The 20433-nt window shown below is 44.4% G+C and overlaps 1 long non-coding RNA gene across 1 annotated transcript; it reads left to right on the top strand.

Annotated features, from left to right (window-relative positions):
- The first annotated feature begins 4257 nt into the window (after positions 1–4257).
- On the top strand, positions 4258–5106 carry LOC147988261 (uncharacterized). The gene is made up of 3 exons (XR_015616224.1): positions 4258–4361; positions 4508–4605; positions 4702–5106. It is a non-coding gene; the product is annotated as an uncharacterized LOC147988261 (long non-coding RNA).
- The last annotated feature ends 15327 nt before the right edge of the window (positions 5107–20433 follow it).

The raw sequence follows: 20433 nt of genomic DNA, 5'->3' as shown, positions 1-20433 counted from the left end.
ATGGGTGTTGCAGCCGGAACCGAAAGAGCCTGCTCAGTATGCACTTCAATGAAGAAGCAATGGACGGATGTTCAGATACATCTGTTTGAGCGACAGCTACTTCTAGGCGGAGGGAGTATTATGTAAGATTTTGTGTCCTTTCCTTTGATTACTTTTGGTGCAGCTTCGGTTGATGGTTTGCATGCTCTTCTTCTTCTCAAGGATTTACTTTCTCTTAGTGCCTGTGTTTCTTATGTTTCTTTAGGGCCTCCTGTAGTCAATCAGGCACTTCTCTGCTTTTATAGACTAGTGTTATTATTGGTAATGCCCTTCACCCGAGATTCATGTTACTTAGGAATTAGGCTCAAACAAGCACCTCCTGCTCTGCTGGTAGCTAGCTTAATTCCCAGGTTTGGTACAGGTTGTGATGCATACTCATGTTTGTGAGCTACTATTATATATCTAGTTTCAGTGTCGTTTACTGGTTCATAGATTGGGCTGTAACTTGTTCAGATACTTTGTGTTAAACTGTACAGTTGAGCTGCTGAATTAATTTTGACAGCTGAGATGGGATGAGCTGCTGATCTCAGTTGTGTTCCTGCATATCATTCTCTGATTGAGAGTAATAGGTTGTTGTTGTTTGGTTCTGATATTGCTACGCTGTGGTGGTGGTCAGAATTATGTTCCTAATCCGATTTCTTCTGTTCTATTTCAGAGGGGGAAAATATCCAGTTTTTTAGTGTTTGTTACCTCTGCAGCCTCCTGTAGCCAGTCAGCGCTCTGCTTCTGTACCGCTGTTTTCAATGCTCCACAAAGTCCGTCGCTGTCGCCATGGGAAGCGACCTTCACCACCGAGACCCCTGTTTATCTGTTATCCCGCCCATGTGATCAGGAGATGGAAAGTGATTTTTGGTGTCGCTGGAAGAGGAAGGTTTGGCGAACAATAAACTGAAGATGCGGTGAGACATTATTCTGTGATCTGTTTGAGCTGTTTAATTAGCAATGGAATGTTGCTGTTTGGGATCTGTTTTATGTTATGAACAATGCAGCAGTGGCCATGATCACATTCCTATATGCTTTTCCATGTTAAGTGAAAGTTGGGAAAAAGCCTCACATTTGTCAACTCCATATGGTCATGTGTTAGCAGAAGCTGATAGACTCACATTGGTGCATAGTGGAGACACTGGCCTTTAACTTGTCGACATTCTTTTTAAAACAGTGATGATTTTTTCTGCTTCAATACCAGGGAGATTTAAACTTAACATCCAGGAATAAACCGTGATTTTTCTTCTGTTTTCTTATTTTTCTCTTTCATTTTCTTTTTTCCATTCTATTTTTAAAACAAATCGTGAACTATTTTTAAATTGTAATTTTTTTCTTAAATCTGTGAACCTTTTAAATTCGTGAACATTTTCTCAAATTCGTGATTTTTTTTATAATCCGTGAACTTTTTTTCAAATCCAAGAACTCTTTTCAACTTTTACGAACTCTTTTTAAAGCCTGCCATAATTTTCAAATTTGTGACCATTTTATAATTGGCTTTGTTGAGCATTGGCCTCAACCTTGTTGAGATATCTGTAATGTGAATCAAACGAATCTCCCCGGTTCAGTAGAAGTTAGGATAATATATACACATGTGTGTCTGTGAGCTATCTATGTATCTATCAGTTTTTGCTTTGCTTAGTTAACTGAGAAGACACCGGCCTTTAACGTGTTCAATAAACTTTTTCAACTGTGGATTTTCTTGGGTGATAGGCCTGATCTCTGATTGTTGCTCTGCTCTGCTCTGCTAGGGGAATGGTCTATGTTTGCTTCTACAACTTAACTGTGCCGCTGTCGCTCTCGGTCGAGAACTGTTGGGGCCTGCGGTGTAGGGCGACTACTGCTTGGCGTCGAGTCAAGCATCTCTGAATCAACATCAACTGCTAGGCGTCAGGACGAGCATTGCTGAATCACATCCCATATCCCAGCCGACACCATCTGCTCTGGATTTGGTTTTCTGCTGGTCAATTGGGTCAGCAGCAGTTTCTGTCATGTTCTTTGCTGTAGCCCAGTGTAGTGTTGTAGATATCTGAATAATTTGTTGGCTTGCTTACGAGGGAGGGCATGCATGCTGGTGCAGGAACCGAAAGAAAGTATGCATTTCAATGAAGAAGCAATGGACATTCGGTTCTAGTATTATGTCAGATTTTGTGTCCTTTGGTTACTTTTGGTGCAGCTTCAGTTGATTTACCACTGTTTCTTAAGTCTCTTCACAGCCTCCTGTAGGTAGTCAGCGAGTCCTTTTTTATAAACTAATTACTGTTATTAGTAACGCTGTTATTAGTAACGCCCTTCACCCCAGAATATTCATTATAGATCTTGTTGCATGTTGTGCCATATGTATGCAGGAAGTGTATGTGTCGGGCACCAGCTAGCTGTGGTGTACTGACCAATTTAAACTGGGACTGAACAGTCAGCATAGCATGCAGTGGGTTAACATCACTAATCATAGCTGTTAACATTGGGAATGAACATTCAGTACTGCTGTGGTTTGGTACCCCTTTGGCTTCATAGCTGCAGAACCCAACCCTGGGATTCCCTGTTGAGAATTAACAAGTACATATGTTTGTCTGATGACAATTAGCATGTAAGCGTCTTTACGAGAGCACGTGTGTCAAGGGAGGCTGAACCTTTACTTACTCTGCCTCTCATATGTACACAGCTGAACCGTGGATAGATTCGTTGTCTAGATCAGTTTTGCCTGGCTGTTGTAGACTTGAATTGGATGGTGGTCTCTTTCATGAGCTGTTTTAGCAATCGAATCTTGTTGTTTAGAACTGACTTTTGTTTCATTGTGAGTAATGCAGCAGTAGAACTGTAGAACTGACAGTGCGATTTGGATTTTTAGATTGATTACTTGCGGCCTGGCGAATTCAGGCTTCCGTTGAAGTGTTTCTCGTTGTCGCTGGAAGAGAAAGGCTTGGCTGGTGAGGTGAGTTTTGCTTGGTTGTTGCAGATTTGAATCGAATGGCGTTCTATTTGAATCAAATGGCTGTTTCAGGAATGAAATGCTGCTGTTCAGAACTGACTCTGTTTCACTCTGAATAATGCAGCAGTAGAACTGACGGCTTCAGTTTATGGTTTGCATACAGAAATTAAGCAGGGGTAAATGGCTTCTTACCAAGGATTTCTGTAGTGTTTATTATCTTTGCAGGCTCATGTAGCCAGTCAGTGCTCTGCTTCTATAGCATTGTTTGTAATGCTCCACAAACTCGCCGTCGCCGCCGCCTGGGATGTGGGCAGCTAGTTAATGTCAGGTTATATCCTTGTTTCTTCAGTTAATCAACCTCTTATGTATTTAGCAATGTAATGTAGTGTTGTTGTTTGAGAGCTGCAGCTAGAATTGACTTTGTTTCATTCTGAATAATGCAGCAGTGGCTTGAAGGTTGGGCACAGGACACATCCCTAGAGCCATGCATTTGCGTACTATACTTTTCCAATATCTTACGCTTCTTCATTTTTGACATTAGCATCTTAGGCTTCTTGGTACACCTATTTATCATTTTCTAAGACCATATCTACTCTTCGTCATGCAGTTATCGTCGCCCAACTCCAAAGCTATTCATGATATTTTTTCCAGTAAACCATTTTGTTGCAAGTAGCTCTACTATGTGTCACAATTTTGTTGCGTACTCACATGACAAAGAAATGATAACGGCTCCTGAATTCATGCTTAACAGGAAACACATGTCACACGCTTATACCTGGATGTAACAAGATCCTAACGAAGACTGCAGTATATATAAGCCAGGCCTGTATGTACTCGATCACATGACTTGTCTTAGCTAGGATGCAGAAGTGAGTGTTATATGAGAAGTTCCATATTTACTGTATGCACTATTCTGTTTCTGTCAATCTGTTTGAAATATTGGAGGAAAACAAAAGATCATGGTAAGAATGTGATTATATATGTATAGCTTCACTGAACAAAATGTTGTCAATTTCAAAGCCGATTAGTGATTTCTTAGTGGCATGTTACTTATAGTTCTTCAAACCTCTTATCCGAAAACAATTCCTTCTTTAATCTTTACCAAATGAATTTAGAATGCTTGTGCTTGACTATGGTTAATGTTTTTCTTACTACAGTCAACTTCCCTGCAGCTGCTCCCACCACCTCAGGTAATCTCTTGCTTAATTCGGTTTTTGTTCCAAAGAGTTATTTTAGAGAACAGAATTGATTTGATCGATATTTTAGTTTTCCTCTGCTGCACTAGATGATATTTTGCAACAATTTATAGGGTTGGGAACTTAGTGACACAATGTGGGTTCAGAATCAACAACAATCTGACGCTTGCAATGTGGCTGGCAGCCGTCTTAATGTAGTTTCAGTCACTGCCGATGTAAGTCTATTGCCCTTGGACCCATTTCACTAGCACTATGCTTGGACTGTTGTGCTTCCAAGTGCAGTAGAGCATAATCGTATTATACTTCAATCTTTTTTCCTCTGTCTTACAAGAAAATACGTTTTTGTTTTTTCATTATTCAGGTTACGAAACGACATCTAGCTAGAAGGATCAACTGAGTGGATGCTAGTGTAGATGAAGCTCAAGAGATGATTGAGCTGAAGGGACAAGGGTTGATGAGGTTGGAACATTCGTGCCACACACTTACCATCTTCCTTTTTCTGGTTCTTAGCACTGTTAAGTGAAGCAATGATACAAAATTAATTTGTATTTGTAGGTTACAGTCATCCATTTGGATCTGAGTACTTTCCAGACAGAATTACAAGAGGTTGGTCATACACCTCTGATTAGGAAGGATCACTCCAAAATTTCGCTTTTGGTGGGTGTTTTGAGATTCCAAGTAGGGGGCGAAGCACCAAGGAGCAGTAGTTCTCTACAATGTAGGACTTGAAATTAACTTGGAATTGTCCAGGTAAACACTACAGGTGCAGCAATCCGAATGTTGTGATTCACCCCTGCAGGGCATCCAAAACAGGGGATCTTAGTTTGAGTTTTGGCGAGTTCTCCGTCCAGCTGAATCTGGGGATGCAATCTTAATTTGGCACCATCATTCGAGATAAATATGTTCTTTAGAGAGTTATTTTTTATGGTCCAAAATAATTTACCAAAATAATGAGAGATAAAAATTGGGGGCTTGTGCAGCTGTCACCATGTGTAGAGAGTTAATTCCGTAAATATGTAAGTGAACATAGCTTTTGTGGGACTCATGTGCACTTTTTTTATTTTTGTTAACACAGTAAGTGAATGTATCTTCTGTCCTTATGCAATCATAGTTTTAAGACTACTCAGTACTTTCAAGAACAGGCGGGCGGCAATGAACAATGAATAAAGATAAGAAAATGAATATCTGTTCACAATTGGTGTGCATCTTCTTCAAGTGAATGCCATTTGATGGGAGCTTAAAACTTAGATAAATGTGAGCAATTTCGATTTCACCTGTTTTTCATGATTCAATGGACTTGGACTATTCTCTTCGTCCTTGCCGATCAAGTGGTGACACTCACGTGTGACCACAACTAGTTGACAAAAAAATTATGTTAATCTCTACTTCTTGAAAGTTGGTGACTTGACTCCGGATCATTCAAGACTAACTGTTTTGTAGATGCAGTTGTCATTCAACTACTCACAGATTTATGCTCTTCTCGCAGCTCTTTTAGTGTGAGTTCTCCTCTAGCCAAACATAATGTTTCCGTTCACTTTGTTCCTGAGATCGAAAACTGAACATGCAACTCAAATGGTCACATGATTCTGCAGTGTACTCACAAAAATGACATGACAAATATTTCCTGAATGGCTTGCTCACACCTATCGCATGCTAACACTATTTTGTTTTCATAACAAGAGCTAACTAAGAATATAGATGTATGGAAGTCCTATATATATTGACTCCTCACACCTATCTGTATTGACTCCTCATATTGAAAATAGAGTGTCTGCCAGTGGTTCCAATGACTGTTCTCTTAGATACTCACTTCGAAAAGCTTTTTTGAATTCCAGAACCCATTGACAGTTTCTTTAGCCTCTCTATCTCAAGAGCGGATTGTTCCACAGGTTATGTTTTTTCGGGAGGAGTGGTGGCTATGCAGGAGGCCGCCGTCATTCTTTGCCCCGTTGCGGTGGGAGGGTCAGGTGACGCGCCCGCCTCACCGGCTTCCTCCCCGGAACACCGTGCAAGGGTCTCCCAGGTCCCTGTTGCCGGCGGGTCGCCCGTGGACAGGCCGCGGGAGTCGTCGCCATGCAGCTCTCCCGCCCCGGTGGCTACGGCCCGGGGTGCCGCTGTTGGGGGACGGGCAGGAAGCCTTTCCCCTAGCAGAGCTTCTCGCGAGGAGGTCATCGCCTTTGGCGGTATCCCGGATCTTGTCTCCCAGGGGAGGCGGGTCAGCAGGAGGCTGCAGGAGCAGCCGGACGTTGATGACATGCAGCTGAGGTGTGCTTTGAGAGCTGCCAAGTTGCGCGACGTCGAGACCTCCACTGGTATGTCGGTTAATAAGTCGAATTCCATTTTTCATTTTACTGATGATGAAATTATTCATAATGCAAATCAAATAGGAGTTTCACTTGGTAATAATGATATTGAGATATCTAGGTCGGTTAATGACATTCTTGATTTGGAAGCTGATCGTGCGGTAGATATGATCCGTCACATTGCTGCTGTTAAACCTATGAACGACTCGGAGATAGATGCGCTGGGGGTTAGGGTTCTTGATGGCTTGTGTGCCGATCTTGACCCTGCATTACCCGAGATGGAGGAGGACACCATTCTTGAGGTGTCTCTTCATGTAGATGAGCCCGAGGCGCTAGAAGCAGAGATTGACTGTGCTGATCAGGCTGATGGTCACCTTAAGCCAAAACGGTCGTGGAAACGGAAGGTTTATCCCGTCTCGGCAGCGCGTAGGAGCGCTAGGATCCGCACTGCAAAAAAATTTCATGATGAATTATGAGAGGCATTTTCTGGAATAGCAGAGGTCTTAGAGACTTGGCTAAAAGAAGATTTCTAGCGGAGGCTTCTCTTGAACATCATTTGGATTTTATTGCATTGTCTGAGACCGGAAGAAGCAACTTCACTTCACAATTTCTTGCCACTTTGTCCGGGGGGGGGGGGTAGATTTTGACTGGCATTGCCTCCCCCCTCGAGGAAGATCCGGTGGGGTTTTACTTGGGGTTAAGTGCGAAACGTTGGAAGTTCGGAGTGTAGTTTTGGGGGATTTTGCTGTCAAGTTTTGAGTTAGAACGAAGGCAGATGGGTTTGATTGGGCTTTGGTGGCGGTGTACGGAGCTGCGCAACCAGAGCTCAAGCCAGACTTTTTGGCGGATCTGGTTCGTATTTGTGGTAACGAACAGCTCCCCCTCTTAGTGGGGGGGGGGGGGATTTTAACATTATCCGTAGGAAGGAGGAAAAGAATAATGACAATTTTGACGGCCGATGGTCGTTTATGTTCAACACTATTATTGAAAGCTTGGATCTCAGAGAGATAGAGCTTTCGGGTAGGAAATTCACTTGGGCTAACTCGTTACCGGTCCCAACATTTGAGAAACTCGACCGTGTCCTAGCAAGTGTCGAATGGGAACAGAAGTTTCCTTTGGTAACAGTGCAGGCATTGACAAGAGGTGTCTCTGATCATACACCGTTACTAGTCAATTCAGGAGTTCAAACTTTTGTAGGTAACAAGAACATTTTCTCGTTTGAACTTGCCTGGTTTGAAAGAGAAGGGTTCCTCGAGTTGTTAGCTCGGGAGTGGGCTAAAGACTCAGGAGGAAGGACGCCTATCGAGCGATGGCAATGCAAGATTCGTCATCTCCGAAGGTTCCTTCGAGGATGGGCTAAGCACACGCATGGTATTTATAAGGCGGAGAAGGAGAGACTTCTTCTACGTATTCAAAACCTTGAAGTTAAAGCTGAAAATTCTATCTTAGATTCCAGTGAGTTGGAAACAAAGATAGAGGCGGAGATGCGACTTAAACAGCTTCTTCGCGAGGAGGATTGAAGTGGGCGTTGCGAGCTACGGTTCGCAAAATAGTACAAGGCGAGGACAATACTCAATTCTTTCATATGATTGCTAATGGGAAGCATCATAAAAAGAGAATTTTCTAGCTAGAACAAGATGAAGGGACGATAGTTGGTCAAGACAATCTGAAAGTCTACATTACCAATTATTATAAGCAGTTGTTTGGTCCTCCGGAAGAGAATTTTGTGTCCTTAGATGAGTCTAGGGTTGAGGATGTTCCTCAACTTGAGACTGCCGAGAATGAGCTCCTCACTGCTCCTTTCTCTGAGAAAGAGGTGTTTGACGCCATTGCACAAATGGAGAATAATAAGGCTCTAGGACCGGATGGGTTTCCGGCGGAGTTCTACAAAAAGTGCTGGCATTTTATTAAGGGAGATTTGATGCCCATGTTCCAGGAGTTTTTTGAGGGACAACTTCAGTTTTTTAAGCTGAATTTTGGAACGATAACTCTTCTTCCTAAGAAGACAGACGCTGTTCGCATTGAGCAGTTCAGACCTATATGTCTGCTTAATGTGAGTTTCAAAATCTTCACCAAGGTCGGGACGAACAGACTTACGCAGATTGCGCACTCTGTGGTTCATCCGTCCCAGATTGCTTTCATGCCTGATAGAAATATCCTTGAAGGGGTTGTTGTCTTGCATGAAACGCTCCATGAAATCCACTCAAAAAAACATGATGGCGTAGTTTTTAAAGTGGATTTTGAAAAACCATATGATAAAGTTAAATGGCCTTTCCTTCAACAAGCTTTGCGTATGAAAGGTTTTGATCCGGCCTGGAGAAACCAGATTGATTCCTTTACGCAAAAAGGGAGTGTAGGGATTAAAGTGAATGACGACATATGTCACTATTTCCAGACACACAAGGGGCTAAGGCAAGGAGACCCGATGTCACCGATCCTGTTTAACATAGTGGCTGATATGCTGACTATTTTAATAGGTCGGGCAAAGGATGCAGGGCAGGTAGGTGGCCTCGTCCCACATCTAGTTGACGGAGGGATTTCCATTCTTCAGTATGCTGATGATACTATCATCTTTATGGAGCACGACTTGGCGAAAGCAAGAAACATGAAGCTGTTGTTATGCTTATTTGAACAATTATCTGGCCTCAAAATTAACTTCCACAAGAGCGAATTGTTTTGCTTCGGAAGAGCAAAGGATGACCAGGACACGTATAAACAATTGTTCGGATGTGAATTGGGCTCCTTACCGTTTACGTACTTAGGTATACCCATTCATCATTGTAAGCTGACTAACATTGAGTGGAAATGCATCGAGGATCGCTTTGAAAAGAAACTGAGCTGTTGGAAAGGGAAGCTCATGTCATACGGAGGACGATTGATTCTGATTAATTCGGTCCTTACCAGTATGCCTATGTTTCTCTTATCCTTTTTCCAGGTTCCGGTGGGAGTCAGGAAAAGGTTAGATTTCTACCGATCTCGATTCTTTTGGCAGAATGATGAGCTCAAACGAAAGTATAGGCTTGCTAAGTGGGATATAATCTGTAGGCCGAAGGACCAAGGGGGTCTAGGTATTGAAAATTTGGAAGTCAAAAACATATGTCTCCTTAGTAAGTGGCAATTTAAACTGTCTTCTGAGACGGAAGCTACTTGGGCACAGATTTTGCGTAATAAGTATCTTTATGCTAAAACCTTGGCCCAGGTAAATGTGAGGCCTTCCGACTCACCTTTTTGGAAGGGTTTGATGAGAGTCAAACAACTTTTTTTCAACAAGTCAAAATTTATTGTCGGGAATGGTGCCACTACGAGGTTTTGGGAGGATACATGGCTTGGGGAGACTCCCCTTGCACTTCAATATCCTACTTTGTACAACATTGTGCGACGTAGAGAAGCCTACGTTGCAACTGTTTTATAGTCCACTCCCCTCAATATTAGTTTTCGGAGGACGCTAGTTGGAAATCGTTGGGAGGCCTGGCTCCACCTTGTTAGACGTTTAATGGAGGTTCGGCTTGATGGGGAACGTAGCAGAAATTCAAAATTTTCCTACGTGTCACCAAGATCTATCTATGGAGAGACCAGCAACGAGGGGAAGGAGAGTGCATCTACATACCCTTGTAGATCGCTAAGCGGAAGCGTTCAAGAGAACGGGGTTGATGGAGTCGTACTCGTCGTGATCCAAATCACCGGAGATCCTAGTGCCGAACGGACGGCACCTCCGCGTTCAACACACGTACAGCCCGGTGACGTCTCCCATGCCTTGATCCAGCAAGGAGAGAGGGAGAGATTGAGGAAGTCTCCATCCAGCAGCAGCACAACGGCGTGGTGGTGATGGAGGAGCGTGGCTATCCTGCAAGGCTTCGCCAAGCACCACGGGAGAGGAGGAGGAGAGAGGTAGGGCTGCACCAAAGAGAGAGATCTCATCGCGTGTTATGGGCAGCCCCAGGCCTCACTATATATAGGGGAGAGGGAGGAGGGTGCGCCCCCTCTAGGGTTCCCACCCCTAGGGGGGCGGCAGCCCTAGATGGGAAAGGGGAGGCGGCCAAGAGGGGGAGAGGGGGGCGCCCCCAGGGTGGGCCTTAGGCCCATCTAAGCCTAGGGTTTCCCCTTCTCCTCCTTTGCTGCCCCTTGGGCCTTGTGGGAGGCGCACCATCCCACTTAGGGGCTGGTCCCTCACCACTCTTGGCCCATGCAAGCCTCCGGGGCTGGTGCCCACTTGGTGGACCCCCGGGACCCTCCCGGTGGTCCCGGTACGTTACCGATAAAACCCGAAACCTTTCCGGTGACCAAAACAGGACTTCCCATATATAAATCTTTACCTCCGGACCATTCCGGAACTCCTCGTGACGTCCGGGATCTCATCCGGGACTCCAAACAACCATCGGTAACCACATACAAACTTCCTTTATAACCCTAGCATCATCGAACCTTAAGTGTGTAGACCCTACGGGTTCGGGAAACATGCAGACATGACCGAGACGTTCTCCGGTCAATAACCAACAGCGGGATCTGGATACCCATGTAGGCTCCCACATGTTCCACGATGATCTCATCGGATGAACCACGATGTCAAGGACTTAATCAATCCCGTATACAATTCCCTTTGTCTATCGGTAGGATACTTGCCCGAGATTCGATCGTCGGTATCCCGATACCTTGTTCAATCTCGTTACCGGCAAGTCTCTTTACTCGTTCCGTAACACATCATCCCGTGATCAACTCCTTGATCACATTGTGCACATTATGATGATGTCCTACCGAGTGTACCCAGAGATACCTCTCCGCTTACACGGAGTGACAAATCCCAGTCTCGATTCGTGCCAACCCAACAGACACTTTCGGAGATACCTGTAGTGTACCTTTATAGCCATCCAGTTACGTTGTGACGTTTGGCACACCCAAAGTATTCCTACGGTATCCGGGAGTTGCACAATCTCATGGTCTAAGGAAATGATACTTGACATTAGAAAAGCTTTAGCATACGAACTACACGATCTTGTGCTATGCTTAGGATTGGGTCTTGTCCATCACATAATTCTCCTAATGATGTGATCCCGTTATCAACGACATCCAATGTCCATGGTCAGGAAACCGTAACCATCTATTGATCAACGAGCTAGTCAACTAGAGGCTTACTAGGGACATGGTGTTGTCTATGTATCCACACATGTATCTGAGTTTCCTATCAATACAATTATAGCATGGATAATAAACGATTATCATGAACAAGGAAATATAATAATAATCAATTTATTATTGCCTCTAGGGCATATTTCCAACAGTCTCCCACTTGCACTAGGGTCAATAATCTAGTTCACATCGCCATGTGATTAACACTCACAGGTCACATCGCCATGTAACCAACATCCAAAGAGTTTACTAGAGTCAATAATCTAGTCCACATCACTATGTGATTAACACTCAATGAGTTCTGGGTTTGATCATGTTGCTTGTGAGAGAGGTTTTAGTCAACGGGTCTGAACCTTTCAGATCCGTGTGTGCTTTACAAATCTCTATGTCATCTCCTAGATGTAGCTACCACGTTCTATTTGGAGCTATTCCAAATAACAGTTCTACTTGGAGCTATTCTAAATTGTTGCTCCATTATACGTATCCGGTATCTCTACTCAGAGCTATCCGGATAGGTGTTAAGCTTGCATCGACGTAACCCTTTACGATGAACTCTTTTACCACCTCCATAATCGAGAAAATTCCTTAGTCCACTAGTTACTAAGGATAACTTTGACCGCTGTCCTGTGATCCATTCTTGGATCACTCTTGTACCCCTTGACTGACTCATGGCAAGGCACACTTCAGGTGCAGTACACAGCATAGCATACTGTAGAGCCTACGTCTTAAGCATAGGGGACGACCTTCGTCCTTTCTCTCTATTCTGCCGTGGTCGAGCTTTAAGTCTTAACTTCATACCTTACAACTCAGGCAAGAACTCCTTCTTTGACTGATCCATCTTGAACACCTTCAAGATCATATCAAGGTATGTGCTCATTCGAAAGTACCATTAAACGTTTTGATCTATCCTTATAGATCTTGATGCTCAATGCTCAAGTAGCTTAATCCAGGCTTTCCATTGAAAAACACTTTCCAAATAACCCTATATGCTTTCCAGAAATTCTACGTCATTCTGATCAACAATATGTCAACAACATATACTCATCAGAAATTCTATAGTGCTCCCACTCACTTCTTTGGAAATACAAGTTTCTCATAAACCTTGTATACACCCAAAATCTTTGATCATCTCATCAAAGCATACATTCCAACTCCGAGATGCTTACTCCAGTCCTTAGAAGGATTGCTGGAGCTTTGCATACTTATTAGCATCTTTCAGGATTGACAAAACCTACCGGTTGTATCACATACAACCTTTTCCTCCAGAAAATCGTCGAGGAAACAATGTTTTGACATCCTATCTGCAAGATTTCATAAACAATGCAGTAATCGCTAACATAATTCCAACAGACTCTTAGCATCGCTACGGGTGAGAAAGTCTCCTCGTAGTCAACTCCTTGAACTTGTCGGAAAACATCTTAACGACAAGTCGAGCTTTCTTAATGGTGATACTTACCATCATTGCCCGTCTTCCTTTTAAAATCCATCTGTACTCAACAGCCTTATGACCATCGAGCTATTCTGCCAAAGTCTACACTTTGTTTTCATACATGGATCCTCTCTCGGATTTTATGGCCTCGAGCCATTTATCGGAATCCGGGCCCACCATCGCTTCTCCATAGCTTGTAGGTTCATTGTTGTCTAGCAACATGACTTTCAAGACAGGATTACGTACCACTCTGAAGTAGTACGCATCCTTGTCATCCTACGAGGTTTGGGAGTGACTTGATCCGAAGTTTTATGATCAATATCATAAGCTTCCACTTCAATTGGTGTAGGTGCCACAGGAACAACTCTTTGTGCCCTGCTATACACTAGTTGAAGTTACGGTTCAATAACCTCATCAAGTCTCCACCATCCTCCCACTCAATTCGTTCGAGAGAAACTTTTCCTCGAGAAAGGACCCGATTCTAGAAACAATCCCTTATTGCTTTCGAATCTGAGACAGGAGGTATACCCAACTGTTTTGGGGTGTCCTATGAAGATGCATTTATCCGCTTTGGGTTCGAGCTTATCAGCCTAAAACTTCTTCACATAAGCGTCGCAGCCCAAACTTTTAAGAAATGACAGCTTAGGTTTCTCTAAACCATAGTTCATACGGTGTCATCTCATCGGAATTACGTGGTGCCCTATTTAAAGTGAATGTGGTTGTCTCTAATGCCTAACCCATAAACTATCGTGGTAATTCGATAAGAGACATCATGGTATGCATCATATCCAATAGGGTGCAGTTATGATGTTCGGACACACCATCACAGTATGGTGTTCCAGGCTGTATTAGTCGTGAAACAATTTCCACAATATCTTAATTCTGTGCCAAAACTCGTAATTCAGATATTCATCTCTATGATCATATCATAGATATTTTATCCTCTTGTCACGACAATCTTTCAACTTCGCCCTGAAATTACTTGAACCTTTCAATAATTTAGACTCATGATTTATCAAGTAAATGTACTCAACATCTACTCAAATCATCTGTGAAGTAAGAACATAACGATATCCACTACACGCCTCAGCACTCAATGGACTGCACACATCAAAATGTATTACTTCCAACAAGTTGCTTTCCAGTTCCATTTTACTAAAACCGAGGCTTTCAGTCATCTTGCCCATGTGGTATGATTTGCATGCCTCAAGTGATTCAAAATCAAGTGAGTCCAAACGGTCCATTTGCATGGAGTTTCTTCATGCATGTACACCAATAGACATGGTTCGCATGTCTCAAACTTTTCAAAAACGAGTGAGCCCAAAGATCCATCAACATGGAGCTTCTTCATGCGTTTTATACCGATATGACTTACGTGGCAGTACCACAAGTAGGCGGTACTATCATTACTATCTTATATCTTTTGGCATGAACATGTGTATCACTACGATCGAGATTCAATAAACCATTCATTTTAGGTGCAAGACCATTGAAGGTATTATTCAAATAAACAGAGTAACCATTATTCTCCTTAAATGAATAACCGTATCGCGATAGACGTAATCCAATCATGTCTATGCTCAACGCAAACACCAAATAACAATTATTTAGGTTTAACACCAATCTCGATGGTAGAGGGAGCGTGCGATGCTTGATCATATCAACATTGGAAACACTTCCAACACATATCGTCAGCTCACCTTTAGCTAGTCTCCATTTACTCCGTAGCTTTTATTTCGAGTTACTAACACTTAGCAACCGAACCGGTATCTAATACCCTAGTGCTACTAGGAGTACTAGTAAATTACACATCAACACAATGTATATCCAATATACTTCTATTGACCTTGCTAGCCTTCTAATCTACCAAGTATCTAGGGTAATTCTGCTCCAGTGGCTGTTCCCCTTATTACAGAAGCACTTAGTCTCGGGTTTGGGTTCAACCTTGGGTTTCTTCATTAGAGCAGCAGCTGAATTGCCGTTTCATGAAGTATCCCTTCTTGCCCTTGCCCTTCTTGAAACTAGTGGTTTTACCAACCATCAACAATTGATGCTCCTTCTTGATTTCTACTTTTTGTGGTGTCAAACATCACGAATATCTCAAGGATCATCATATATGTCCCTGATATATTATAGTTCATCACGAAGCTCTAGCAGCTTGGTGGAAATAATTTCGGAGAACTATCACTATTTCATTTGGAAGATCAACTCCCACTTGATTCTAGTGATTGTTGTACTCAGACAATCTGAGCACAAGCTCAACAATTGAGCTTTTCTCCTTAGTTTGCAGGCTAAGAAAATCGTCGGAGGTCTTATACCTCTTGACGTGAGCACGAGCCTGAAATCCCAATTTCAGCCCTCAAAACATCTCATATGTTTCGCGACGTTTCAAAAAACCGTCTTCGGTGCCTCAACTCTAAACCGTTTAACTGAACTATCACGTAGTTATCAAAATGTGTATGTCAGATGTTCGCAACATCCACAGACGACATTTGAGGTTCAGCACACTGAGCGGTGCATTAAGGACATAAGCCTTCTATGAAGCAATGAGGACAATCCTCAGTTTATGGACCTAGTCCGCATAATTGCTACTATCAACTTTCAACTAAATTTTCTCTAGGAACATATCTAAACAGTAGAACTGAAGCGCGAGCTACGACATAATTTGCGAAGATCTTCTGACTATGTTCCGGATAATTAAGTTCATCTTATGAACTCCCACTCAGATAGACATCCCTCTAGTCATCTAAGTGATTACATGATCCGAGTCAACTAGGCCGTGTCCGATCATCACGTGAGACGGACTAGTCATCATCGGTGAACATCTTCATGTTGATCGTATCTACCATACGACTCATGCTCGACCTTTCGGTCTCTGTGTTCCGAGGCCATGTCTGTACATGCTAGGCTCGTCAAGTTAACCCTAAGTGTTTTGCATGTGTAAAACTGTCTTACACCCGTTGTATGTGAACGTAAGGATCTATCACACCCGATCATCACGTGGTGCTTCGAAACGACGAACTTTAGCAACGGTGCACAGTTAGGGGAGAACACTTTCTTGAAATTTTAATGAGGGATCATCTTATTTACTACCGTCGTTCTAAGCAAATAAGATGTATAAACATGATAAACATCACATGCAATCAAATAATAGTGACATGATATGGCCAATATCATATAGCTCCTTTGATCTCCATCTTGGGGCTCCATGATCATCTTGTCACCGGCATGACACCATGATCTCCATCATCATGATCTCCATCATTGTGTCTTCTAGAAGTTGTCTCGTCAACTATTACTTCTACTACTACAGCTAACAGTTAGCAATAAAGTAAAGTAATTACATGACGTTTATGTTGACACGCAGGTCATAAATAAATAAAGACAACTCCTATGGCTCCTGCCGGTTGTCATATTCATCGACATGCAAGTCGTGATTCCTATTACAAGAACATGATCAATCTCATACATCACATATATCATTCATCACATCCTTTGGCCATATCACATCACATAGCATACCCTGCAAAAACAAGTTAGACGTCCTCTAATTGTTGTTTGCATGTTTTACGTGGCTGCTATGGGTTTCTAGCAAGAACGTTTCTTACCTACGCAAAAACCACAACGTGATATGCCAATTGCTATTTATCCTTCATAAGGACCCTTTTCATCGAATCCGATCCGACTAAAGTGGGAGAGACAGACACCCGCCAGCCACCTTATGCAACTAGTGCATGTTTGTCGGTGGAACCGGTCTCACGTAAGCATACGTGTAAGGTTGGTCCGGGCCGCTTCATCCCACGATGCCGCCGAATCAAGATTGGACTAGTAACGGTAAGCATATTGAAAAAAACAATGCCCACAACTACTTTGTGTTCTACTCGTGCATAGAATCTACGCAATAGACCTGGCTCATGATGCCACTGATGGGGAACGTAGCAGAAATTCAAAATTTTCCTACATGTCACCAAGATCTATCTATGGAGAGACCAGCAACGAGGGGAAGGAGAGTGCATCTACATACCCTTGTAGATCGCTAAGCGGAAGCGTTCAAGAGAACGGGGTTGATGGAGTCGTACTCGTCGTGATCCAAATCACCGGAGATCCTAGTGCCGAACGGACGGCACCTCCGCGTTCAACACATGTACAACCCGGTGACGTCTCCCATGCCTTGATCCAGCAAGGAGAGAGGGAGAGGTTGAGGAAGTCTCCATCCAGCAGCAGCACAACGGCGTGGTGGTGATGGAGGAGCGTGGCTATCCTGCAGGGCTTCGCCAAGCACCACGGGAGAGGAGGAGGAGAGAGGTAGGGCTGCACCAAAGAGAGAGATCTCATCGCGTGTTATGGGCAGCCCCAGGCCTCACTATATATAGGGGAGAGGGAGGAGGGTGCGCCCCCTCTAGGGTTCCCACCCCTGGGGGGGCGGCAGCCCTAGATGGGAAAGGGGAGGCGGCCAAGAGGGGGAGAGGGGGGCGCCCCCTAGGGTGGGCCTTAGGCCCATCTAAGCCTAGGGTTTCCCCTTCTCCTCCTTTGCTGCCCCTTGGGCCTTGTGGGAGGCGCACCAGCCCACTTAGGGGCTGGTCCCTCACCACTCTTGGCCCATGCAAGCCTCCGGGGCTGGTGGCCCCACTTGGTGGACCCCCGGGACCCTCCCGGTGGTCCCGGTACGTTACCGATAAAACCCGAAACCTTTTCGGTGACCAAAACAGGACTTCCCATATATAAATCTTTACCTCCGGACCATTCCGGAACTCCTCGTGACGTCCGGGATCTCATCCGGGACTCCGAACAACAATCGGTAACCACATACAAACTTCCTTTATAACCCTAGCGTCATCGAACCTTAAGTGTGTAGACCCTACGGGTTCGGGAAACATGCAGACATGACCGAGACGTTCTCCGGTCAATAACCAACAGCGGGATCTGGATACCCATGTTGGCTCCCACATGTTCCACGATGATCTCATCGGATGAACCACAATGTCAAGGACTTAATCAATCCCGTATACAATTCCCTTTGTCTATCGGTACGATACTTGCCCGAGATTCGATCGTCGGTATCCCGATACCTTGTTCAATCTCGTTACCGGCAAGTCTCTTTACTCGTTCCGTAACACATCATCCCGTGATCAACTCCTTGATCACATTGTGCACATTATGATGATGTCCTACCGAGTGGGCCCAGAGATACCTCTCCGCTTACACGGAGTGACAAATCCCAGTCTCGATTCGTGCCAACCCAACAGACACTTTCGGAGATACCTGTAGTGTACCTTTATAGCCACCCAGTTATGTTGTGACGTTTGGCACACCCAAAGTATTCCTACGGTATCCGGGAGTTGCACAATCTCATGGTCTAAGGAAATGATACTTGACATTAGAAAAGCTTTAGCATACGAACTACACGATCTTGTGCTATGCTTAGGATTGGGTCTTGTCCATCACATCATTCTCCTAATGATGTGATCCTGTTATCAACGACATCCAATGTCCATGGTCAGGAAACCGTAACCATCTATTGATCAACGAGCTAGTCAACTAGAGGCTTACTAGGGACATGGTGTTGTCTATGTATCCACACATGTATCTGAGTTTCCTATCAATAAAATTATAGCATGGATAATAAATGATTATCATGAACCAGGAAATATAATAATAATCAATTTATTATTGCCTCTAGGGCATATTTCCAACACGGCTGTCCCAGCAACCAGATCAGCTGTACTGGAAACTTACTAAGACCGGTGTGTTCTCGGTTAAATCTATGTATCTGGATGTCATTAACTCTAGCGTCGTCCTATGACACTCCAAAAATTTTATTGGGTTTTCATCAAAAACTTTGTTAGATTTTAAAAGAGGGCATTTAAAATTTCTTTTCCAGAAATCCTTCCTCTTGAAAAACTAGCTTTTCTTTGGCAAGGATTTTCTTTTTTTTATTTCCTTCAACTATGGTGTTTGATCATTCAAAATTTCTTCTCTGTTGGTTCCCTTCTCAAATTATATTTTTGGGAGTTTAATCTTTTTCTTTTAAAAAGAAACTCTATGAAAATTGGGGATTTTCATATCTTGAAAACCACCCATGGCTTTGTATTTTTGCCCATGTGGTAAAAACCCCTCCAAAACCTCCCCTCCTCCCTGTAAACAACCTAAGTTCTCCGTCCCAACAAATCCAAACAAGTTTTGGATTTTATTCCAATTATTTTACCTCTCAAATCATTTTTGTCTATTATTTGGAGCCTGAGTGATTTTCAAAGCAAGTACCCTATTGCATTTGAGTTTTGACCTAAAACCAACTCCTCTGGATTGTCCTTAGCATCCACAACCCAGAACCATCTTGATCCACTCCTCCCCTTTTCAAAATTTTCAAATTTCAGTCTCTGCAAGTTTGGACCAGATTTGCCAAATTTGGTGAAATTCATATCTACACTTCTCCAAAAATTTCACCAAAAATCAGGCAGCCTACTGGAGCAATGAGAAGCCACTCCACCAAGTTTCAGCTCAAGGAAAAATCCCTAGGGGCTAGTATCATTCTGTCGAACACCTTGCATGCACTGTTTACTTGCACTTTCAGTAAATTCAGTAAAAATTCAGAGTCAGTGTCGTTTCTCTTCGTCAGGGTTCAGTCACGCGTCGACAGTGCGCTGTGGCGCGACGTGCGCAGCCCCTCCTCGCTGTCCAGAGCGCCGCACGCGCACTTGGCTGGTTCCTGGCGTCGGAGGCGACGAGCATCGCCGGAGCTGGCGGCTTCTGCGGTGGCCGTGCCACCCGTAGCGGCCAACAGTGGCAGCACCAGCATTGCAACGCCGTTCCGCGCCGCCCTTTGCTCCCTAGCTCTCCGCGTGGCCTCAGGCATGCCAGCGCAGCCCCGCTGCACCGTCGCCGTGGCCCGATAGTGCTGGGCGCGCTCTCTGCCGCCGACGGACCCGCGCCGTCCCATTCCGACAAAGCCTGCCCTAAGCTTCTAATCCTAGCCCGTTGAGCATCGGAGTGGAACCAGTGGACCTACACGATGACGCCCAACTCCCTCTCCCCCGACCAAGCACTGCGCCACCGTAACCATCGCCGGAGATCCCCGTTCACGGCCACCGCCTCGGATCGCCTATAAAAGGGGACCCCGAGCTCGCCTCGAGCACGCACCACCACTGCACCCCACAGACACCCCACCAGGCCACTAGGAGGACCTCGAGGAGGTCTCCTCCCCCGACTCCGGCCGCCTCGTTCCGCCTCGGCCTCCACCTCGATTCGCTCCGGTGAGGCCGTCCCCGGTGCCCCAACTTTGTCCAAAACCCTCTCGAGCAACTAAGAGTCTAAGCCCCACTCCAATTTGATCTCCACAGCTCTCTCCGACGAGGCCCACGACCACCCGAACCGCCGTCCGCCGGAGCAAGGCTCGCCGTCGACGTGGTACTCGCCGGCAACCACCACCACCAC

Source organism: Triticum urartu, chromosome 1A (assembly GCF_056163025.1).
Source record: "Triticum urartu cultivar PI428250 chromosome 1A, HENAU_Tu73, whole genome shotgun sequence".
Classification (NCBI taxonomy): domain Eukaryota; kingdom Viridiplantae; phylum Streptophyta; class Magnoliopsida; order Poales; family Poaceae; genus Triticum; species Triticum urartu.
Note: the sequence above shows the minus strand (reverse complement) of the source record. Positions and strands in the feature narration are given on the sequence as shown.